Source organism: Macrobrachium rosenbergii, chromosome 1 (assembly GCF_040412425.1).
Source record: "Macrobrachium rosenbergii isolate ZJJX-2024 chromosome 1, ASM4041242v1, whole genome shotgun sequence".
In the NCBI taxonomy this organism is placed as follows: Eukaryota; Metazoa; Arthropoda; class Malacostraca; order Decapoda; family Palaemonidae; genus Macrobrachium; species Macrobrachium rosenbergii.
In genome coordinates, this window is record NC_089741.1 from 59573464 (window position 1) to 59590413 (window position 16950).

Consider the following 16950-nt stretch of genomic DNA (forward strand, 5'->3'; position numbering starts at 1 on the left):
ACCTACATTTCTCCCTAAAACATACGTTATGTTTGTTAATAATGCTGTCGAGTTGGGAAACTATGAAAAAAATATGTTCATGAGGCCGAAATGAAATAGCACTAATGCCGAAGCCAACATCTTGAAACGTGTTTCTTATACAGTTTTTCGTGTTTTTTTTTTATACAGTTCAATGTAGATTCGTACAATCACACCAAAACCAGAAGAATCATGTAATCATCAACATTTTCTGAAGACTAGCTCCTACTCAAGCCATAAAATTGTTGAAAAATAAACTTTAAACCTTTCGGGTAGGTAACTTTAACGGAATAGCCACTATCGGTTCAGTGTAACCTATATATCACTTTTAGTTATTCATGTCCTGCTTTTCAGGCCACTGTGATATTTTACTTTTGCATGCTGTTTCATTCCTCACCTAATAGTAATTTTGTTTTCCCATTATCCTCCCTTTTTTCTTAGAAATAGGAAAAGAAAAACGAGGATAATGGGAAAACAAAATAACTATTAGGGGAGGAATGCAACAATATGGAAAAGTAAAATATCAAAGTGGGCTGAAAAGCAGGACATGAATAACTAAACCGATAGTGGCTATTCAGTTAAAGTTACGTACCCGCAAGGTTTAAAATTTATTTTTCAACAATTTTATGGCTTGAGTGGGAGCTAGTCTTCAGAAAATTTTGATAATTACATGATTCTTCTGGTTTTGGTGTGACTGTACGAATCTACATTGAACTTTGTAAAAAAAAAAAAACACGAAAAACTGTGTATAAGAAACACGTTTCAAGATGTTGGCTTCGGCATTAGTACTATTTCATTTCGGCCTCATGAACACACACACACACACACACACACACACACACACACACACACACACACACACACATATATATATATATATATATATATATATATATATATATATATATATATATATATATATATATATAATGACTTGGACGGACAAGACAGTTTCCTGAGTGGAACATACTAGGCCTAGGTTACCGTGCTCGCCATATCTGCGGAAAACACATAATATATATATATATATATATATATATATATATATATATATAGTGTGTGTTTCCGTAGATATAGCAAGCACGGTAACCTAAGCAAGCACAGTAACCTAGGCTTAGCATGTTTCCCACTCAGGAAAGTGTCTTGTCCCATCCACACCATTTAAAGAAAATTTATGTGCTAGTATATTTTATATAATTCTAATATAGGTAATGCAAGGGCTAATTTTCAACATAATTTTTATCTATGCAAAAGGCCAGTTCATACATTTTGGACGTTTGCTCCACCTACTTATTCCAGCTTGCTACCTAATACCACGAAGAATTACTATGAATAATATGGAATGGAATGGAATGTCGAATTCTGGCCAAAGGCCAAGCGCTGGGACCGATGAGGTCATTCATTAAGCGCTGCCACGAAAATCGGGAGTTGAAAGATTTGAAAGATGTAACAGGAGGAAAAGGAAAACCTTGCAGTTGCACCATGACACAATTATTAGGAGAGGGTGGAAAGTAAGATGGAAGAAAGTGAGTACGAACGGTGGTACAGTAAAAGGAATGAGAGGAGTTGTAGCTAGGGGCCGAAGGGACGCTGCAAAGAACCTTAAATAATGGCCTACAGTTCACCGCATGAGGCGCACTGATAGCACTACACCCCTTACGGGACTATGAATAATAAAGGCACCAACGAAAAGAGCCACAGTACTCTTTAATTACAGTAATAACCTCAGAAAACCACCAAAGTAATATAATACTGCTATCAAGTGCTTACTGTGTTTTATAAGGCCACAAACTAGGAAACCTCTCTTTACGGCCGAAAGATGTAAAGTAGGTGGCTGTTTGTTTGGCCTTAAAAATTTCGCAAATAGTAATTTTTATCAACTCTACTTTGTATGCAGAATTCACTCTTCATAAAATGCCGATAATTACATGTTTCTTCTAATATTTGGTGTGATTTGTTCCAAATTGTGAAAAACACACAAAAAGTTCTGCCTGAAAAATTGTGTATCCGAAACATTTTTCAAGACGTTGATTTTGGCAACAATGCTATTTAATTTTGGATTCTCAACTCGGTAGCATCATCAACAGATAAGCATGTGTTTGCGGGAGAAATTTAGGTTATCAAACAAGTTTTTATTTGAAATATAACGATATCTTTCGGAGATGCAATCAACCAATCATCGTCAAGTTACCGCTCACTTTCAAGAGCATTTTCGCTAGAATAAAAAAATGGAGTTATTTTTATTATTAGCTCTTTTATATATATATATATATATAATATATATATATATATATATATATATATATATATATATATATACACACACACACAAAGCGTCCTAAAGAAAGGCAAAAGATGACAACTCTACATCATCACAACGCTTCTTCCTCCGATTATTATTATTTTTTCTGAAAACTTAGACAAAGACCTTGCAATCGCAATTATCCATGAGAGAATTTTCAGAATGAAAAACTTGTTGGAATATGCAATGAAAAAAAAGTTTCGCTCAACTCCAGTCCTTTTGATTAAATATGTAATATAAGACAAGATATTATTTTTCTGTTAAAAATTCCTTGCTTTAACAACAATGTAGGCAACAAAGCACATCGTGGAATTAAGCTCGAATTCTACTCATTTGCATTGCTGTGGCTTCACTTTTATCAAGTGCTTGCGAGCACGTGTTAAAAACGCTTTCGTCATTCGCACGGGGTAGCTTGGTATTCAATCTTTGGAAATCCCAATGGACCTTTGTTAACTTAAGCAGTGAGTCATATGGCTGTTAGCTACCCGATTGTGGTGAGTTGAAACTATGTTGAAAAAGGGCACAAACAAAATTGCATGGTGAAACCAGATGGCTAGTAAATTCTTGCGCCATCATTATATGAGAAAAAGACGTATTGTGATATATGTGTATATATACATATATATTTGTGTGTGTGTAATTGTTATTACAATTACATATATATATATATATATATATATATATATATATATATATATATAACAATTACATATACATATATGTATGTGTGTGTGTAATTGTAATAACCACAATGCCCTCTTAACATCTCGAATTCTTCATATTTTTTAGATACGCTAGTCACAACAAAGCCTTAAATCTATATGCAAGAATGTGAAGCCATTCTGATGTCCGGTAGCCGGATCCAAACCCGCATCCCGAGTATCAGAACGAGGTCACGTTTTGGCCTAAGGCTTTGTTGTGATAAGCGTATCCAAAAAGTATCAAGAAGTCTAGAAGTTACAATTGCATATGTATCTGGTAAAAGTGACCAGTAGACTATATATGTGTGTATATATGTATATATATATATATATATATATATATATATATATATATATATATATATATATATATATAGTACACAAATGTATGTATGTATGTATATATATATATATAAATACATATATATATGTATGTATGTATATGTATATATATATATATACAGTACACAAATGTGTATGTATGTATATATATATATATATATATATATATATATATATATATATATATATATATATATATATATATATTGATCAGTAGTGAATCTGACCTAAGCCTGCATTAATGCAGTCGGCGATTCGCAGGCCGAGGCAGTTGCAGGCAGAAGCTTACTAGTAGGCAAGCCTCCAAGTTGTATGGCGATAGCACAGTATTATGTCATCTCCGCGATTTATGGCTTTTAGGAGGTACTCGCATGAATTACTGATATTTTTCTTTTCACTGATTTCTATAATTACTGTGTAAGATATGTTCTTGAATACAGTATTTACCTAATGTTTTCTTCGTTGGGAGAGTCGGTAGAGCTGTGGACTAGCACTTGCTAGGATCGAGTTCGAGTCTCCGGCCGGCTGATGAAGTGTTAGAGGAATTTATTTCTGTTGATAGAAATTCACTTCTCGCTATAATGTGGTTCGGATTTCACAATAAGCTGTAGGTCCCGTTGCTAAGTAACCAATTGGTTCTTAGCCACGTAAAATAAGTCAAATCCTTAGGGCCAGCCCTAGGAGAGCTGTTAATCAGCTCAGTAGTCTGTTAAAACTAAGGTATACTCTCAACTTGAACAAAAATTTAAAAGTCTACTGCTGTGGACTATTTTTTTCAACAACTACCATAATTTTTGAGGGAAACGCGTGATAGTTATACGTTGGAAAATTCATTTCTTAAACTCTTGCACGCGGTTATAGCCTTTCAGTAAATGTCTTCCATTGTACTTTATCTTAACTTTTCTTATCATTTAATCTCCTTGCATTGCAATTCTTGTTACAAACTAATCAAGAGACTAATTAAGAACATTACCGTGGGAAAACCAATTTAAATGCACCATTTTGTTCTCGCCAATCAAAATAAAAATAATGCATAAAAAAGAAAAGCAACCATCTTTTTGAAGCCATTCAATGTGTGTAGTAAGGATTTCATAGACGCATTACATTCAATTTTTAACATGCTTGAAGAGTCGAGCACTCATCCTATGAACTCTCCACCATTAAGGAAGGCAGTTTTTTTTTTTTTTTTTTATTCGTCATACGCTTACAATTTACAAGTTTTACAGGTCACATCCCTGTTTTCGCGAACATGTATCCAAAATGGACCGTACTTTATATATTTCAGAGAATAAATTCTTTATGAACTACTGCCTGATATGCTACGGAAGTCAGGAGGTAACTGACGGAACACCTAATGGCTGTTGACTCCGAATTCCACACTGCGCGGATCGCCTTCGCCTCTCTATAACATACGTGGCAAGCGGTTTAACTTCCACTATGGAATGTTAACTTTACTTTTATAATTCATATGAGCAAACTCTCGTACTTCAGTTTCCATAACACTCAAAACTCATGCTGAACTTAATACGTGAACGAAGAATAAACAAAAGAATGACAAATAACAACGTTATTGACAATAAGCGTCATTAACCACTCATTTTAAAGAAAAGTTATTCTGAAGTACTTACGCAAGTATAATATTGTAATGTACGTACAACACATGCTTTACAAATGCCAACAAAATCGGGTAAGCAACTTATAGGCCTACCGTTACCACTATTTCGTATTGCATACGTGATCTGACGACTTATTTGAATTTCATATGCAATCTTTGATTTTCATTTCCTTTGACACAACGAGAAGCCTCGTCTGGGATTTTCATTTGAATCTACTATGGATTTTAGTCTATATGCTGTTTCATTTCGAAAATAAGCGCTCTGCATCAGCATAGCATATGTGACGCAAATTTATGGTTTTTGCGTGGGGTTGGGAATTCCTATAGTCTATTTCATTCCATCTGTCCGCTCACCAACGTAAAATTAGGTAAAGTGGCAATGCCCATAGCTAGCTCTAGCTCTTGAGTATCTGAAATCAATGTTTACGATATCGATAATATAACAATCAAGGTATTCTTCAGACCTTGATAACAATACAAGCGCACGAGTGACGAGCGTGTGGCAGTCTACGGTCAAACAAATACGGACGATGGGCTTTAAATCATTATTATTTACCTCACTGAAGGTAAATAAAAAAAAAAAAGACATCTGGTTATGCAAATGGGAATAAAAAGTATGTGGATAATTCCCTGCATTTAAATTACACGAGCAGGTTGAATTATTGGCTGGCAGGCGGGTAATCTCTGTTAACACATGGCATGATGGCAATCGTACTGTGACTTTCTTTTCAGAATACTTTGCATATTTATATAGATTTTTTCCCTGGATATACAAAGCACCGTAATAGCTCAAAGACTGGGCACTTTCGGGATTATTTAGCCAGATAACTTATCGGACAACAATTTGAAATCCCATTGAGTTCCGTCATACGGCAAAAAAGGCTAGCCTAGAATAGTTTTTTTTTTTTTGAAAATTGGAACGATACTTGCATAAAATTAATAAACAGAGCTTACGATAAAAAAGTAATTCTGACTGCAACAGAACTAAAGTGCTCTCAAAATAAGGCCAGTAATATAAAATATCTGGTGAATCAGTAGTATAGGCCTGGCTTCATTGGTCCATGCTTCATGTTCTAGCGGTAAACATTATTAAAGATTATTTTTCAGCTTATGGGAGTAGATAATACTTTGTTATCACAACAGAGTTATGTATATTTGCACACAATAAACTGTATGTAGAATATAGTTTAAATGATAAGGAAATCTTGTGATCTGAAGTTTGTCAGCACAGGTCCAAGCTAATTGCAGCCTGGGCTAATGAGATAAATCATAATTACTGAAAGCTCATCGTCCGTGTTTGATCTGAGCAGACTGTTTTATACGAGCTCCTCTTTCGTGCGCTTCTATTGGTTTACTATCGATACAAATCGAGATGTTTAAGGTTTATATAAGGAGGGGCGAGGGTTCTTTGTATATATATAAACATTCAAATATATTTTTGAAGATATAGTTCATTTTTTCGCACTAAGCCAACGATATCGGAAACGTTAAGCGTCAACCAATCACGCGCTACCCAAGCATGTGCCACATCCTCTCCCGTGGGTGGGCAAATAAAATGAAACCGACTAAAATTTGTCACATAAATTCAGGATTTCAGCTAGAACCTGCCAGCGCTTCCAGCTGTGTGTTAACGGTCTCAAAACACTCAATGCGTTTTAAATCATTCTTGAGCCCGTTTCTCCTTGCACCTGCTTGAGAAAACGAGGCCGAAGATCTTGGGGATGCTCTCTATTTTAAATCGTGTAATGCTGTACCGAACTAGGTATAAACCATTGAGCATTAACAACATTATGACCCTCTATAGTATAAAAAAAACTCTTTCATTATATTAGTCCTACTACTAATTTTCTTGAATAAATTACAAAATGGCGAAGAAATAAAGACAAATCATATGCACACGTGAAATAAATCAATGAAAAGACTGTTTAAATCTAAATACTGCACAAGTACTAAAATGCAGTGTACTGGTAGGCTACTATCGCCTCGGCATAAGTAAATGCACAGAACTTACCTTTCTCTTGTCATATGATTCCGTTTCCCTTTGACTCTCTCTCAGGCTTTTATTAGTAACTGGATTCTGAACGCCCCTTTTTTTTCAGCAAACATCTGTCATTTCGTCTTGAAATGCGTTTCGTTCGCAAGCTCTCCGGGGGAATATGATTCAACTGACTTCAGGGCCAGGGACGATAATCCTCCCTACCATTGTGTACCTCTACAATTAGGCTAGGTTCTTGCAAAGTGGACGCCAGTCATTTCGTGCATGATTTTCATCATATCGAAAGCATTAAGTATATCTGTCAGCTGCCTCTGAACCCTGGAGAACATTCAAAATACTCATGGGTTCTAACACAACTGTCTTATAGGCCTATACCACACAGTGAAACACCAAGGCACAAAGGAGTGGAGGAACGACAGTATGCACTAGTAACGCGTTGATGGTTGTACTGTAGGTTACACTCACTGACTGGTTACAAACAGTGTTGCCACATTTCCACACCACTCACTTCCACATTCGCCTAAAATTTTAGTCATTCAACTATCGGTGAAATCTGACGTATATAAAACGATATATGCTTTCCACCACAGTCTAAAGATCATTTCCCGTAAACTTCCCTTAAGTTAATCACAATCACTTTTTACATTTATCCAAACAATTTTAAACAGATTTAATTTACCTTAATTAGATGGAAACCTAAAGTTGTTGTCTGTCACTCTGTTGTTGTCTGCATTCAACGTGTCAATCAAGACACTGCTCGATCGACTTCTACTTCTTCATGATTCTGCACAAACAGCCATTCTTTGACGGCTCTTTTTTCAGTCATTATTATATAAACATGTATATAGATATGCAAATGACCGATAATATAGGTCAATGAATCATATAACATAAGAAAATAATATATCTGACCACAATAAACGCCTAAAAAGAGAGTGGAATTTTTTTCCACGACCGGAGGAGGCCACGGCCAGCGCTGCAAAGCCTTGCGGCCATCTTTAAAGGTCTGGTAACCGCGCAACTTGAACAGGGGCTTTGTACAATCGTGAATTTTTTTTATTTTGAATGTTTAATGAGTAAGTGTTAAGTGAATGTTTATGAGTAAGTGTTTAGGGTTCAGTGAGTGTTTAGTGAATGTTTATGAGTGAGCATTTAGGGTTTAGTGAATGTTTAGTGTGTAAGTGTTCAGTGAATGTTTATTGAGTGTTTAGGGTTTAATGAATGTTTGTGTGTAAGTATTTAGTGAGTATTTAGTGTTTAGTGAATGTTTAGTATGTAAGTATTCAGTGAATGTTTAGTGAGTAAGTATTCAGTGAATGTTTAGTGAGCGTTTGGGGTTTAGTGAATGCTTTATTTTATTGTTCGTGTTTAGTGAATGATTAGTGTGTAAGTAGTCAGTGAATGTTTGATGAATGTTTAGAGTTTAGTGAAAATTTAGTGTGTAAGTGTTTAGTGAATGCTAGTGCTCAGTGAATGTTTAGTGAGTGTTTAGGGTTAATGGATGTTTAGTGTGTTAAGTGTTTAGTGAGTGTTTAATATTAATTAGTGAACGTTCAATGACCGTTTAGTGTTTAACGAGTGTTTAGGGGTTTAATGAGCATTTAAGTTTAGTGAGTGTTTAGTATATAGTGAATGTTTAGTGAGTGCTGGTGTATAGTGAGTACTTAGCAAATGTTTAGTGTATAGTAAGTGCTTAATGAATGTTTAGTAAGTGATTAGTGTTTAATGAATGTTTAGGATTAAATGAGTGTTTGGAGTACAGTGAGTATTTAGTGATGTTTGGTGTTTTATGAGTGTTTAGTGTATAGTGAGTACCTAGTGAGTATTGAGTATTCAGTGAGTGTTTAGTGTTATTGAGTGTGAGTGTATAGTAAATGAGAGTGTTTAGTGAGTGTATAATAATTGTGTGTGTTTAGTGAATCTGAGTGTAAAGTAAGTGTGAGTGTTTATTGATTGTAAGTGTATAGTGAGTGTTAGTGTTTAGGTGATTGTACATTACTGTTTAGTTAGTGTTTAGTGACTGTATGCAAAGAAAGTCCATTAATTTACAGGAACCATTTATGCTAAACACTGCTTACATCCAAGAGCAGATGCTTAGGCCTTGACCACAATGGTAAGAATGCTTAGGACAACCTGTTCTTGAAAGGTAATTTTTATCTGTGAAACTGGGTCAAGTATAATAATAATAATAATAATAATAATAATAATAATAATAATAATAATAGCAATAATAACAGTAGTATAATAATATTGATAGTAATAATAATAAGATAATAATAATGATAAAAAAGATAAAAATAATAAAAATAACAATAGTAATAAAGTGAGCTGGGGCAAGACCTTTCAATATGGCTGCCCAAGGTCACACATACAAGGGGATATCTCACTCTAGTGATTGACGTTCTATGACTTGGAAATTATATATATATATATATATATATATATATATATATATATATATATATATATATATATATATATATATATATGTGTGTGTGTGTGTGTGTGTGTATGTATGTATATATATATATATATATATATATATGTATATATATATATATATATATATATATATATATATATATATATATATATATATATATGAAGCCTCGATAGGCTTTTGATCGATTTACAGCAGCAACTTCAACTTAATGAGGTCTGGGGCGCGGTTCAAACCGCAGCCGACTGATCAGAGAGGCGGACACTTTGCTATCGTGTGGACACCCCGGGATTATGTATGTAATCAACGGATAGGTTTTGCTTAAAAGCAAATGGGTGTTACAGACTAAATACACACACAAAACAAAAGCCACTACAGCATCTTCTAAAAACATAACAAACATCTCACGTCACGAACTCTCGACCTACCCGCGCAACAACTTCGCTGCTGGGAGAAAGGCGTTGGGTCTGGTATGATACATGTAACATCGCTACCGGGGTCTAGCGATGTCAGGCAGGGCGGCTTGATCGATGAGACACGGTCTACCCCAAATCAAATCAAAAGTCTTCAGAGGCATCGTGCTTACCCCATACAAAAATGGGGAAAAAGCACGTTAAAGAAGAAGAAGAAGAATATATATATATATATATATATATATATATATATATATATATATATATATATATATGTATGTATGTATATATATGTATATATATATATATATATATATATATATATATATATATATATATAGAGAGAGAGAGAGAGAGAGAGAGAAAGAGAGAGAGAGAGAGAGAGAGAAAATATTCCAGAAAAATTGAAGGAAATAATGAAATTCATCTAATAAAAACTGAAATAGTTCGAGGTTGCATCAAAATAGAAGAGAAATTGAGAGAGAGAGAAATTACAGAAAAATTAAAGAAAATTATAAAATTCGGCTGATAAAAACCAAAATAGCATCAGGTTACGTCAAAATAGAGAGAGAGAGAATATTACAGAAAATTAAAGGAAATGAAAAAAAATTCATTAAATCAAAACTAAAATAGTTCAAGATTGCATCAAAAGAGAGAGAGAGAGAGAGAGGGAAATTAAAGGAAATAATGAAATTCATCTGATAAAAATGAAATAGTTCCCGATTGCATCAGAGAGAGAGAGAGAGATTAAAGAAAAATTAAAGGAAATAATAAAATTTATCTGATAGAAACTGAAATAGTTTGAGACTGCATCAAAATAGAGAGAAATTTAGGGGGAGAGAGAGAGAGAGAGATTACGGAAAAATTGAAGGAAATGCTTAAATTCATCTGATAAAAACTGAAATAGGTCCAGATTACATCAAAATAGAGAGAGAAAGAAAGATAGACAGAAGGAAATGATAAAATTCATCTGATAAAAACTAATATAGTTAAAGATTGCGTCAAAATAGAAAGGGAGGGAGAGAGAGAGAGAGAGAGAGACGTTCTTGAAATCTAGGAAAGACAAAACGAAAGAGCATCAAAGGCTTTCCAGGGAATGTTTCCAGTAAATGGAGGGAAAAGAAGGGAAAGGAATGTTTGGGGCTTCTCCAGAAAGGAAGCAGAGACAGCAGTCTCCTGAAGAGGTGAAATTATTGTGCCTCATGAGAGAATTGTTTCCTGGGTTCCCCAATGACTCTACAGGACACCCAACAACATCTTTCATTAGTACTAGGCTTTCAGTATTAGGTAAACACAATATAGTTATACCAATAGATATGTGTGTGTATGTATATATATATATATATATATATATATATATATATATATATATATATATATATACATACACACATATCATATATATATATATATATATATATATATATATATATATATATATATATATATATATATATATATATGTTGAAGCGTCAACTAGAAGTGGAGCCGAAGGTACACTTTTGTGGCAAACAAGAAACCAGGCAAGTTTGCCACAACAACGGGGGAAGGGAAGTCAGGATGGATTAAGGAATTAAATTATAAAATATCCAGAAGGAAAATTATAGTAAAGAAAAAGGTTCTTTCCTGTTAATCCACCAAGGAAGATTAGTTCCATATGAGCCTGTCCTACACACTTTTGAGAAAACGGGAAAGTGAACAAAAAAGAGGAAAAATGCCTGTTTGTATCCTCAAGCAAGGGAACTCAAACCCAAGATCTTGGAAGGCCATGGTACAATGGCTAGGGCACAGTCTAAGGTTGGATAACAAAGGTTGATTCAGAGTAAGCATCTCTTAGAAAGGTTGCCTACCATGGCTAAAGAACCCTTCCACTCACTGTCCTTCTCCAAGAAGCATTGCTTCCAAAGGTTAAAGAGTCTCTTCTACCTTAAGTCGTGTAGGCAGGGACGTCGCACTCTGAAGAATGTTACTAAGGAAAAGTCACATTAACCCTCGAAACAATATATATATATATATATAGTATATATATATATATATATATATATATATATATAATATATAATGTATATACATATATATATATATATATATATATATATATATATATATATATATATAATGTATATATATATATATATATATATATATATATATATATATGTAAATATGTATGTGCATATATATATTACTATCAAAGGGAATCCAGGAGGGCATACAGTATATCACATCACACTTTAGCAGTGTCACTGCATCTTCAAACTAAACTGGGCATAAAAAGAAGAATGTCTTTTTAGCTCAGTTTAGCCTTGATGATGTAATGTGACATTGCTAAATAATAAACTGTGATATGATATGCTCAAAATGCATTATACCTTTTCCTATATGCCCCCTTCATTGCAACTAAGAAGTCTACAGCTATATGACCTTTACACACTTACACATAGACACACACACACACACACACACACACATATATATACATATATATATATATATATATATATATATATATATATATATATATATATATATATATACATTTGTGTGTGTATGTGTGTGTTTGATATGTGTGTATGTTGAATGAATGAGCATGAATACGAGCGTTTATATAATGTAAAATGCCATTGCTTTATTAATTCCATTTTGTATGCATAGATATGAGGCTCTTAACGATTTTATTCAATGGTTTATAAAGCAGATTTAATGAGACACCAATAATTAAGTAATTTTTAGGTCTGTTCAATATTTTTAAGAGTCTAGATTCTGAGTCCATTTCTAGAAAAATGCACAAGAGACAGAGTCTTTTCCTCTGGAATCTTATTTCGCCTGAACTGAAGACTTCAACACTTTTCTCAATGCATATTTTGGAAATTTGTCTTTTTCTCCCTTTTTTATTCCAGTTTCCGTTGGCTACGAATCTTTTTGGATCAGTGTTATTGTTTATAAAGGGAGTTCAAAACTATGGACATGATATTGTTAAAATGTTTTTGGAGGACTAATTAGTCATCTACATGGAAAGGCCAATACGATTAAGTCTGCTCTTAGGCACTGGAACCCAGATTGAAATTGATGACACATTCAGAAGGAAGAATTTCACATCCAGAAGAATGAGGATTTAGAGTAGGAGTTAAGGAAAGAGTGGTCCTGTGTTGAAGAGCTTCCAAAAGTTCTTGCTGATGCTCAGAAAGTAATAAGGAAAACTGAAAGCAAAAATAAGGCCCTGATTCAAATAACGAATGCCGAAAGAGGGAAAATGAAGAATGGGAGGACGCCATGATTAAGAAAGAAAAGGATATCGAACAACTGAAGGACTTCCTCGCTCGTCAAGAAAAAGAACTTGAAAAGAACAAAGGAAAAATACTCGAACTGGAAGATGAAAAAAAATGCGAATGAGGTTTACATCGCCTACCTCGAGGAAAAGGTGAAGACCTATGAAGCGGAGAGAAAGAAGATGAGGAAAGAGCTGGAAGGGCGCCCGCGAGCCTCACACCAAGAAGTTCATGTTTCTTGAGCAAGAAATCGCGCTCTTGACAACAGTCTTGGAAAAGAGTCCCAAAGGGATAATTTAGGTGTCCGGTCGAAGATCCAGAACCCGGACGATCGAACTCAATCGCTCCAACAGGACTTGGCTGAAAAGGAACCGCAAATTGTCTCGTCGGAGGAAAAACTCAACAACGTAAGAGGGAAAACTGAGTTCGTTCGAGAAGAGGCCCAAGAGATAGAGAACTGCTCTGCCGAATTGGGAGGTGGAAGGAAAAAGCGGAGGAAGTCCAGACGAAGAAGAAACAAAGCAGGAGGAACAACACCCCAAAATTCTGACTGGCCTCCTGTTGACTCCGCTGCTTGTCGCTCCATCTTCTGGGTCCTTTCGACGGGATCTGCTGGAGGGTGGGTGTTGCCCAAGGGAGTCCTCCCACACCCATTCTCTAGCCAGCCGCTTCGAATGGGCCCAGAAGACCGTAACGCCATGGAACACGATGCAACAGCATCAACAAACGGCCAGTCAAAATTCAGCCCACTAGTCCACCCAGTAACTGTAACCCGCCTGTATTATATAAATAAATACATTGTATCTTAGTTTAACTTGTATCTTATTTTTCCATGTGTCTTATTTCATTCACATTTGTAACTTTTAGAGGAAATAAAATCAATAGAAAAGAATATCTTTTATCTGACCTTAACAAATATATGATGAACAGGTAGTCAGAAGAAGCATAGAGAAAACTCTATGCAAATTAAATGAAGTATACACAGTTATTATATTCATCAGTACTACTCCTACAGAAGGGGTCCTATCTCATTATGATAATAGTAATAATAATAATTATTGGGGCTTTTGGGCCTCATCCTTTGAGATTATTGGGCCTCTCAGGCCTGCTTCCACCTGACAGGATACCTGCCTTCCTCGAGGAAGCAGCCTCTGGGTCGGACCTCTTCCCTTCAAGGCTACCCTCAAAGAGACTGGCGAGCCTTGGGGGCTTTTGGGCCTCATCCTTAAAGCTCTTGGGCCCATCTCAGCCACTTCCCAGCCTGGCAGGATACCTGCCTTCCTCTGACAAGCAGCCTCTGGTCGGACCCTTCCTCACTTGCCCTCAAGAGACTGGCGAGCCTTGGGGCTTTGGGGCCCATCTTGAAGTTCTGGGCCCTCTCCAGGCCCACTTCCCCAGCCTGACAGGATACCTGCCTTCCTCTGAGGAAGCAGCTCTGGGCTGACCCTTCCCCTTCAAGGCTGCCTCAAGAGACTGCGAGCTTTGGGGCTTTGGGGCCCATCCTTGGTTCCTGACCCTCTCCAGGCGCACTTCCCCAGCCTGGCAGGATACCTGCCTTCCTCTGAGAAGCAGCCTCTGGTCGACCACCTTCCCTTCAAGGCTGCCCTGAAGAGACTGGCGAGCCTTTGGGGGCTTTAGGGCCCCATCCTTGAAGTTATTGGGCCTCTCAGACCCACTTCCCCAGCCTGGCAGGATACCTGCCTTCCTCTGAGGAAGCAGCCTCTGGGTCGGACCCTTCCCTTCAGAGCTGCCCTCAAGAGACTGGCGAGCCTTTGGGGCTTTTTGGGGCCCATCCCTTGAAGTTGTGGGACCCCTTTCCAGACCACTTTCCCCAGCCTGGCAGGATACCTGTCTTCCTCTGAGGAAGCAGCCTCTGGGTCGGACCCTTCCCTCCAAAGCTGCCCTCAAGAGACTGGCGAGCCTTTGGGGCTTATGGGGCCCATCCTTGAAGTTCCTGGGCCCTCTCCAGGCCCACTTCCCCAGCCTGACAGGATACCTGCCTTCCTCTGAGGAAGCAGCTCTGGGCCGGACCCTTCCCTTCAAGGCTGCCCTCAAGAGACTGGCGAGCCTTTGGGACTTTGGGGCCCATCCTTGTTATTGGGCCCCCTCTCCAGACCCACTTCCCCAGCCTGGCAGGGGATACCTGCCCTTCCTCCTCCGAAGCAGCCTCTGGGTGGGACCCTTCCCCTCCAAAGCTGCCTCAAGAGACTGGCGAGCCTTTGGGGCTTTGGGCCTCATCCTTGAAGTTCTTGGGCCCTCTCAGGCCCACTTCCCAACCTGGCAGGATGCCTGCCTTCCTCCAGAGGAAGCAGCACTCTGGGTCAGACCCTTCCTTCAAGGCTACCCTCAAGAGACTGGCGAGCCTTTGGGCTTTGGGGCCCATCTTTGAAGTTCTTGGACCCTTTCAAGACCACGTTTCCCCAGTCTGGCAGGATGCCTGCCTTCCTCCGAGGAAGCAATCTCTGGTGGACCCTTCCCCTCCAGCCCTCAGAGACTGGCGAGCTCTTTGAGGCTTTGGGGCCCACCTTGAGGGTCTTTGGGCCCTCCAGGCTCAGCCTCACAGCCTGGCAGGATACCTGCCTTCCTCCGAGGAAGCAGCCTCTGGGTCGGGCCCTTCCCTTCACCATATTCTTTGCTTTCTCTTACCCAGCTTTTTCAAATATGACACTTGCTTTCTCTGAAGGCTTTCAGATGATTTGAAGTATCTTGGGATTGTTCCTGGAGACTTTGAGTTCATGTGACAGCGAATGGCATTCTCTCTCATTCTTCCAGGAGTCGGAGACTCAGAGGATTCTAAAAATGTCTTCATGAAATACCGAAGGTTTTAGATCATTTAACATTACATTAACCATTTACTTAGAGTTCTTTCCACACATAATGCAGTTTCTTTTTATTTTAAAGAGTCTGCTCTGCTATAATCTTATGGGATTCCCTCTTACTGATATATATAGATATCTTCCGACAACGAGAGAAGACTTCTGGGTATTCTTGAAGGTGTCTTCACAACTCTAGGATCCTTTGAAGCAATCTTCAGCTCCTGGAGCATTACTGGAGAATCCAATGGGTGTTTTCAAAGGCTTCAGAGCCTGGAGATTGTCTTTCAGCCTTTGGAATCCCCAGAAGCCTCCAGAATTCATCTCCAAGAATGTGGGCTTCCCCCAAAGAAATCTTGGAAGCCTTTCCTCTCCGATTTCTTCTCCATAAAACTCTGTTCTTTATTATTGTGCAAGACATCCAAAGGCTACAGAGCCTGGAGATTGTCTTGAAGTCTTCCGAAGCCCCAGAAGCCTCCTGAATTCCCAGAAACCTTCGGAATTCCCAGACTCCCTACTGTCACACAGGGGATGACAAGAGTGATCCGGACAATATCCGCTTGGAACATGGGGGTACTGAATTCGGTTTTTCAACCATTCTTTCACAGGACGTCTTACTTGACGTTTATGAATTTGTATGCTGTCAGCAAGCCAATTACAGCCAGAACGTCGTATCTTGACGCCGTGGTTGCAACGGAGGACTGAGGAAAAAAAAAACTGTATCGTTAGTGGTGACGTTTTGCCTGCACAGGTCGACAGTGGTGGCAAAACTGCACAGGTATAACTAAACGTTAGTGGCGGCCTTTAGGCTCAAAGCAAAGCAATCGCTGCATGCTTAGCGTGTCTTTAGGATTCTCCACACACAAATATGTATATATATATATATGTGTATTGGTATAACTGATCACAAATATGGAACGTGACGAAATATAAATAAAGACAAAATCTGAAGGAAGAGAAACAATGGAGTGCTGCAAGGACTTTGAATTGTGTCCTTTACATAGCAGAAGCGACGACAAGTCGAAACGCCTTGCACCCATT